The 7,435-nt window shown below is 41.4% G+C and overlaps 1 pseudogene; it reads left to right on the forward strand.

Annotated features, from left to right (window-relative positions):
• Positions 1-367: 367 nt before the first annotated feature.
• On the forward strand, positions 368-5,344 carry LOC120686450 (annotated as a pseudogene).
• Positions 5,345-7,435: the final 2,091 nt, after the last annotated feature.

Consider the following 7,435-nt stretch of genomic DNA (forward strand, 5'->3'; position numbering starts at 1 on the left):
AATCATTAACCCTTGTTCGGCAGGCGGCACTACTGCAGAAATAGGGATGGTGGGAGAATACGACATGATGTTTTTAATCACCTCTTTTCCTCTGGGTATGAAAGGGGAATTTATACGACATCCAAAAAATCGGAGAAAGTATGTATCATGCAAGCACCAAGCGGGGAACGGAAGCATATGCAGGTGGTAGGCCATACATTAAATGAATGTGAGGAGGACTACTGGACTAGGAAAAAAAGAGAATATGGAATAAAATAATTTCTTATAGACAAATAAAAGACCATTATTGTATAGATTGGCTCTTAGTCTCTTACAACTTGACTAATAGCCAAGCATTTAGTTCTATTATTGAACTAAGAGTGTTTCATTTTGTGTCCTTGCTTTTAGAGCTACTAGACAGTGAAGACCAAGACGCGGGGTACCCGACACCCATAAGCAATAATAATGGTCTCCCTGCCATCTAGCTAAGCAACACCATGCACCTCAGATCCACAAGGTCTGTATTCAGAACCAAAAATCTCTCAACCTCAACCAGTGCTGCTGCCTCTTGCAGCGCTTGGGATCGGATCGAACTAATCAACAAGGTACTTGCACTTCCTCTGATCTAATGTTGTGTGTGGTTCTTTATTGCATAGCTTTCGTGCATTCTCTCCTGGCTTCTTCAGCAACTATAATTGAGTTTTGATCTTACTCTTTTCAGCCATCAGCAGCACAAGTGTCACACTGCAGTTGTTGCTGCTCTTGTCTTCTTCTTTCGATAGGTTCGTACATGGTAGGCTAAGCATAATCTTCCATTGAACTTTTTTTCCCCATCATTCAAGGTAGATCTATTTCACTGCATCTTCACATATAAACGATCCCTATGGATCGTAACAAATCTATGCAACGATCCCTATAGACAAGCTTCTTAATTCTTATGTAACATGATGCTAATGTGATAAATCTTAACTCCTTTATTAGTACAAGAGTTAAGCTGCAAGCATCCAGCTGAAAGCACCAACGGCCACTCTACCATCTAGCTAAGCTGCAGCTCCTACCTTATGTGTGCAGATCTGCTGGATATTGAGCCCCAAAAAACCTTTTGCGGTTTCAACCATTGCTGCATTTCAATGTTGGAGATGGAGTAGGTGAAAGCAGCTGATCATCAAGGTACATGTACACTACTTGCTCCGATCTAATAAAACACAGTTGACCCGATCCGATCCAGCACAAGTCTTTTTTACCTTGTCCCCTGGTTTGTTCCATAGGTAACCAACTCGAATCATGTTCTCAGTCTCCTCGGTGAGCGCTAGCGCTGCACACGCTCAAGGAGTTCACCGGGTAGTAAGAACAAGTGACGTTGCTTCTCCCCTTTAGGGAAGGTAATTGCTATGCTAATTAACTTTTTCCATCAGTTATTTGGTAGTTCACCAGTAAATGCTACATTCACACTAATGACGTTGTTGAATTAGTATTGGCTTGTAAGACTCAAACTCAATGTATTAATTTGCTTGTTTCCTAATTTCTTTCTCACAAAGGCTCAAAACGAGAACCTCTGAAGTATGAGTGGAGTGGAAGCAGCTTTAGCGTCTGGAGTGTTGAAGACTGCTGGTGGCAAGCTAATTTCACTAATAGCCAGTGAGTTTGCTACCATAACAGGTGTGGATAAAGACCTCTGTGAGCTCCAGGGCAAACATGAGGAGATAAGTAGCTGGCTGGTTGTAGTTCGTGACAAAGCACTAGGGAGTGGCACACAGCTTCCATTGGTGAACGAATTGAGAAATGTTGCCTATGATATTGAAGATTTACTCAATAAAGTCGACCTCGAAGCTGAGAAATTCAAGATACGCAGTGACGGTGACAAGCAACCAATAGCAGACTGCTTCTGTGCAAAACCAAAATCACTTCTGTTCAGATGCAAGGTGGCCAGTAAGATCAAGGCAATCAAGGTGAAATATGAGAAGATTGTGAAGCAGGCAAGTGATGCCAATATTATAAGGAAGAATTTACAAATGGATCATCTTGTTCGGAGCAGCAACACCAGGACAACTGGAGAGCTCTCCATGCTATCTAACGTTGAAGACTCAAAAATACCCAGAAGGGATCGGGAGAAGGATGAAATCATAAGTAAAATTTTAGAAAGTAATGAAGGGGGTGATGGTAGAGCAGTAGTATCTATCGTTGGATTAGGTGGGTCCGGCAAAACTACTTTGGCCAAACACATCTGCCATGACAACAAGATAAAGAAGCACTTCAAAGAAATGGTATTCTGGGTATATGTGTCTCAAGAATTTGATGTCAACATGCTTATTGGCAAGCTATTTGAAGCTATCATTGGGCAAAAGTCTGATCTTCATGCTCAACAAAACATGCTCCATGAAATTTCAAACAAGTTACGGGGTAAGAAGTTTCTTCTAGTTCTGGATGATGCATGGCATCAGGACACGCATGACTGGGAACAATTCATGGTGCACCTAAAGAGTGGTGCACCTGGAAGCAAGATTTTGCTTACTACTCGTGATCGGAAGGTTGCAGAAATTGTAAAATCATGGCATATATTTGAGCTGGGCTTGTTATCGGAGGCTGAGAGCTGGAGCTTATTTCTAAATAGCTCTGGGTGCATAGAGGAGGATTTGGGCTCCGAGTTTATAGAAGTTGGAAAAGAGATCATGAATAGATGTAGTGGGGTGCCTCTGGCAATCAGAACACTTGGAGGTATCCTCTATGAAAAAAAGGAAATAAGTATCTGGAAAGCCATAGGTGGGAGTGACTTATGGACTGATGAGAGTGTAAAAGGCAGAGTGTTCGCTTCCTTGAAATTGAGCTTCATTCACTTGCCAGATGAGCTAAAGCAATGCTTTACGCTTTGCTCTATATTCCCAAAGGGCTCTAAACTCTACAAAGATCGCTTGATTGCCCAATGGATAGCCCACAGATTTATCAATTCAATGAATGGAGTGCAGCCAGAAGATATCGGAAGTGGCTACTTTGATTCTCTTGTAAAAGTTGGCTTTCTTCAGGATCCTACTGAGGAATGGATGACTAAACAGCTAGTATGCAAGATGCACGATTTAATTCATGACCTCACCCGACACTTACTACAGCATGAAGTGGTGACTTGTCTATCAAGTAATATGATAGCAAATCGCACTCAAAGGTGCAGATACATATCGTTGACTTCATGTGCAGAGAAGGTTGACAAGGGTTCATTTGACAAGGTCCATGCTCTCTTTTTCTCTGGAGGTAATCTAACATTTGATAAACTAGTTAACAAGAGTTCTTGTATCCGCAGTGTTGTTCTGGACTACACAAAAAGCACTCCATTTCCTCAATTCACACTACGGTTTGAATATCTCGGATACCTTGAAATCCGTAACCTTGGTTGCACGAAATTTCCAGAAGCCATCTCAGGTTGTTGGAACTTGCAGTCACTTCATTTAAAGACATGCAGAGGTCTTGTTACATTACCAGAATCTATTGGCATGCTTATGAAGTTACGGACTCTAGAGCTGAGTTATGCTTTTATTCTTGAGAGTTTACCTCGGTCAATTGGTGATTGTCGAGACCTTCAGTCCTTGAATCTGTATTCCTGTAGAAAATTCAGAGAGGTACCAAGCACCTTATGTGAAATTGGTAACCTAAGATTCCTTCGTATATATGGTTGTTCATCTTTGACACAGTTGCCGTTAGAATGCACCGGGGAGTACAACAACTTGCATACCCTTGACCTTTATCAAACCAAAGTGACTGTGCTACCTCCATGGGTTACTACGATTGGTACCCTAGAGCGTATAAACCTTCAAGGTTGCTGGGAGCTGCTGGAGTTGCCTAAAAGTATTGGTAACTTGAGAAGACTCACAGTTTTGGACATAGAGGATTGCAAGAAACTGCGTTGCATGCCTTCAGGTATTGGAGAGCTGACCCGTTTAACACAACTGGGCTTGTTTGTTGTTGGGTGTGGTAAAGATGATGCGAGAATCTCGGAGCTTGTCAATCTTGATAGGCTAAGTGGTAAATTGGAAATTAGAAACCTTAAGTATTTGAAGGATCCATTTGATGCTGAGAAGGCTTGCTTGAAACAGAAGAATGGCATAAGGAACCTTGTTTTGGATTGGTCATTGAATGGAGGATTTGAAGAGTTAGCCTTAGATGTGGAACAAGAACAGGGTATGTTGAGTGCTCTTGAAGCACCATCGCAAATTGAGAGCTTGCAAATAAAAGGTTACCGAGGTTGCTGTTTGCCAAGGTGGTTGATGGAGCAGAATGATTCTTCTTATTGTGAAGGCACAACGTTAAAGCAAACTGGTCCTTGTCAGTACCTATCTTTAACAAGTATGACACTATCAGAATGTCCCAACTTGAAACATATGCGAGGACTTTTGATGTTTCCTTCGCTGAAGTCCCTTCTACTGTCGAAAATGGCTAGTTTAGAGGAGCTGTGGACTACAACAAGCAGTATAGAAATTCAGGAGGAGGACTGCCCGCAACTGAGTGCTGTGAAGCCATACTTCCCACCATCCCTGGAGAAGCTGCGTTTAGATAAAACTAACTTGCAGCTGTTCTCCCCAGGTAGCTCCCCTTATCTGCTTCCAACACCTGCCGATGAATTGTCGACCTCCAGCAGCCTGCACTCGGAAGACCCTCATCTCAAGCAACTCAAACTAGAAGGAATGATGGGATCATCACCTGGCTTGGAATTGCTTCAGCACCACACTTATCTGGAGACCTTACGCACTGATGCCTGCAATGACCGGACACAAGTACCTGATAGCATTCGAAGCCTCACCTCCCTTCAGCGGCTGCAGGGACGTCTCCTGGACCCGAATGATCGCTAGCCTCCCTCAGTCAATACGGCACCTTACGTCCCATACCAAGCTGCAAATTGAATGGTGTGACAATCTGAAGCTGCTGCCTGACGCGATTCAGCACCTCACCTCCCTTGAGGATCTCGAACTGATATATTGTGGTGCGCTGGCCGAGCTGCCAGAGGGCATCGGGCAACTATCTGCGCTTCGGCGGCTTTTTATCCAGCATTGCCTTGCCCTTGAGTGCCTGCCGCAATCGATACAACACTTAACTGCTCTCCAGAGTTTGGCCATTTATTACTGCCCTGCTTTGGCGAGTCGCTACAAGCAAGGAGTGGGGCCGGAGTTTCACCTTGTCTCACACATCCCTCACGTGTCCATACATTAAAAGGATTATATTAGGAGTCTGAGGACCCAGCGCCTTGCCTTCCAAGTCACACGAACGCAGCAGCACCAAACTCCATCGTATGTTGTAACAGTTAATTTTGCTGCTTCATTCTACAAATATTTTGTTGCGCCTGTGCTGTACCCTGGAGATAATAATGGTCTAGGATCTGCCACTGCTTTAATTTTGCTGCTTCATTCTACAACTCTTCGTTCCCAGTTTCTAGAGCGTGCTAATTACTGCTTGTTCCTCCTTGATGGCATGACATGGCAATGGAGCAAACTAGCAAATGTTCGGTCTCTCTACGTTTATATTACACACGCTTTGTCTTCACAGTGATCGATAGACTTCAGCATGATGCTTGCATTTATATATATAGAATAACAAAAACAATTTGATCGAAATTCGGCCAAGCTGTAGTGTAGTGAGGACTGTTTGTGTATTATATGATATATAATATACTGCCAAAGAATAATAATCCCATTAATATCAGTGACTCATGGATGCTTCTGCAGGATCGGATTCGATTTCAAGAACAAGAAGGATTCGACTGCTGGTTTGCCCCCTTTCCCTTTGTCTGCATTATCCAGAAGGTTTTTCTTTTGTTCACGGTGATTTTGTTCGTTTGTTGTATAATATTGGGCTTCCTATATGTCCGTTCCATTGGAAGGATGGAGGAGCTTCGAACTTGTAATAGAATTCGCTCTGGCCACTAGAACTGTAGCTAGACTGGGACGTGTAGCTAGCGAACAAGCAGCTTACCTGTATACAGACATTATATGCTCCTGTTCACTATATATGCTCCTGCGAGGAGGCACCATAACTTTGCTGGTACTCGTGCTCCTGCGCTTCCTGTATACAGACATTAAGCAGCTTAAATTTATTAGTTTACAATGTTGGTGTGATTGTCACACCCGGTTTTAAGGACAAAACCGAATGCATAGCTATATGTATGCCAGCATCAAATTTCATACATATAGAGATATTACACTACAAGAAATGTGGTGATCTATGATGAAAATTTTATGATATTTGAAAAGAGCGTCACAATTGCACATAATCTATGACAATTTTCAATATTTCGTCATGAATTTGAAGGTATGGACCCTAGGCCCAAAACTTAGTGACATTTTATTGAATTTGTCATAATTGAGCCCACAAAACATGACGTTTTATTGAATTCATCATAATTGAGCCCACAAAACATGACGTTTTAATATTAATGTCATAGAAATCGTTATAGTTATCTTAACTATATGTTTTGATATTTTTCATTTTTAATTCAAGTTTTTGCTTCTCTTATTTGATGCTTACGTGGCAGCCTAGTCAGTGCACACGAAAAGCAAACTAAAAGCCTTAAACCAAATTTCAACATTCTACTAAGTCCTATTCCGCTCCCTATCCTCCCGTGGTACATGCATATGTGATTGAATAAAAAAAAGTGATTGGAAAAAAATTGAATTTGGCGTTAAACCTATCCTCCAGCAGTATGCATATGTGATTGGGGAAAAAATTGGCGTGCGAAAAAAAGGTTGGTGTTAAAAAAAAAAAGTGGAACCAGAGAATCAAAGTCTACATCTCTGCTTTGGAGGAGAGCGCAAATACCACCACACCACTTCTACATTTGTATTATAGAGTAGTGTTGTAACTATACATACTGTACAATCAGTAAATAACAGTGCCACCAGGATTCGAACCAGGGTCTTGAGGCTCCAAAATGCAAATGTTACCAGTATGCTGCGACTCTGTTTGTGACTATGCTAGGTATTATCTACTTTTATCTAATGGCTGAGAAAATAGATCTGCTAAGAGAAAAAAGCCTGTGGGGGTGTGGAGTTGGGATTCGAACCTGGCTGGCTGGGTTTCCCAAGCTCTGGCCTTTGCACAACACTATGCTTCCGTTATGTTTTGTTTAGTAAAGGGAAATTTTTTATATTTTCTCTAATGCTTGCTGTATTGAGATGAAGAACACATGAATAGTTCACCTTTCTCTTTTTAATCTGGATTTAAAACTTGTAGGAAGTATTTCACCCTCTTAAGAACTCCAAATTTGATTATTCTTTTTTCTAAATTTTTCTAAAATCATGATCTTCCAATTAGTGCCGTTTGTTTGTATCTAATTGCTATTTAGAGGATCTTCTTCCTAAGATATGTTTTGTCCATATAAGTAGAAAAAATAAAAATCATTCTTTTTCTATAGAAATTGCTAATGTGGCTTCATACATTTTAATATTAAGGTAAACATCAAGTTATGTCCAATTATGAG

Source organism: Panicum virgatum, chromosome 8N (genome assembly GCF_016808335.1).
Source record: "Panicum virgatum strain AP13 chromosome 8N, P.virgatum_v5, whole genome shotgun sequence".
NCBI lineage: Eukaryota > Viridiplantae > Streptophyta > Magnoliopsida > Poales > Poaceae > Panicum > Panicum virgatum.